Source organism: Pseudophryne corroboree, unplaced genomic scaffold (assembly GCF_028390025.1).
Source record: "Pseudophryne corroboree isolate aPseCor3 unplaced genomic scaffold, aPseCor3.hap2 scaffold_2813, whole genome shotgun sequence".
NCBI classification, from domain to species: Eukaryota; Metazoa; Chordata; class Amphibia; order Anura; family Myobatrachidae; genus Pseudophryne; species Pseudophryne corroboree.
In genome coordinates this window covers 29447-30828 of record NW_026969477.1, presented here as the reverse complement: position 1 = coordinate 30828, position 1382 = coordinate 29447, and positions in this window count along the sequence as shown.

Sequence of the window (1382 nt, the reverse complement as noted above, 5' to 3'; positions counted from 1 at the left end):
GGGGATAGGCAATAGGCAGATCCATAGGGGTAGGGGATAGGCAATAGGCAGATCCATAGGGGTAGGGGATAGGCAATAGGCAGATCCGTAGGAGTAGGGGATAGGCAATAGGTGCATCCGGGGGGGTGGGGGGGGGGAGATAGGCAATATGTGCATCCGGGGGACGGGTGATAGGCAATAGGCAGATCCGTAGGGGTAGGGGATAGGCAATAGGTGGATCCGTAGGGGTAGGGGATAGGCAATAGGTGGATCCGTAGGGGTAGGGGATAGGCAATAGGTGGATCGGGGGGGGGGGGGAAGAGATAGGCAATAGGTGCATCCGGGGGACCGGTGATAGGCAATAGGCAGACCCGTAGGGGTAGGGGATAGGCAATAGGCAGACCCGTAGGGGTAGGGGATAGGCAATAGGTGGATCCGTAGGGGTAGGGGATAGGCAATAGGTGGATCGGGGGGGGGGGGGGAGAGAGATAGGCAATAGGTGCATCCGGGGGACCGGTGATAGGCAATAGGCAGATCCGTAGGGGTAGGGGATAGGCAATAGGTGGATCCGGGGGGGAGAGATACGCAATAGGTGCATCCGGGGGACGGGTGATAGGCAGTAGGCAGATCCGTAGGGGTAGGGGATAGGCAATAGGGGGATTCGGGGGGTGGGGCAAGGCAAGTAACACCCCCCTCCCCAGTCATTTAGGAGAATTCTATTTTTTTGAAGTGCAGCAATGCGGTGTGCAAAGGCGCGCACCGGTATGTGGGGGGGGGGGGGGGGGAGGCGCAGTGCGCTGAGGGAACTACTCCCATCTAGCTGTCGCCTGCATGTCCCTGACGGCAGAGCTGCTGACTCAGCGGGCGGCGGCCATCTTGTAGGTCCTGACTGGCTCCGCCTCTGGTGCGGACACAGTACACAGTCACATATACTAGACCATACAGAATGACGCACCAACAAGCAAAAGCTTCTTGAGCCTTTATTTGGGTGCACAGTTTGCGTGCGGCCCTTCTGACCCTGTCACCATATGGGGTAGATCTATTGGCTGTCTATCCTTGTACCCTCCAACATGGCCGCCCCACTAGGTACACAATGCTCTGCTCCTGGACTCTCCTGGTAATGTATAATCGCCATCACCTGTGAAGAAACAGCTTCTTATCATGTGACTAGCTCAGCACAGGTGATGGCAATCATACATTACCAGGAGCAGAGCATTGTGTACCTAGTGGGGCGGCCATGTTGGAGGGTCTGGATCTACTGACCCCCCTTCCTTACTGATGACGTCACGTATCGCTGTATAGCATTATATACCACACACAGGCTCTGGGGGCGTGGCCGGCCCATGCCCTGGGCATGCTGGGAGGATTACACTCATAATAAATACATTGGCTTTATCTCCCAC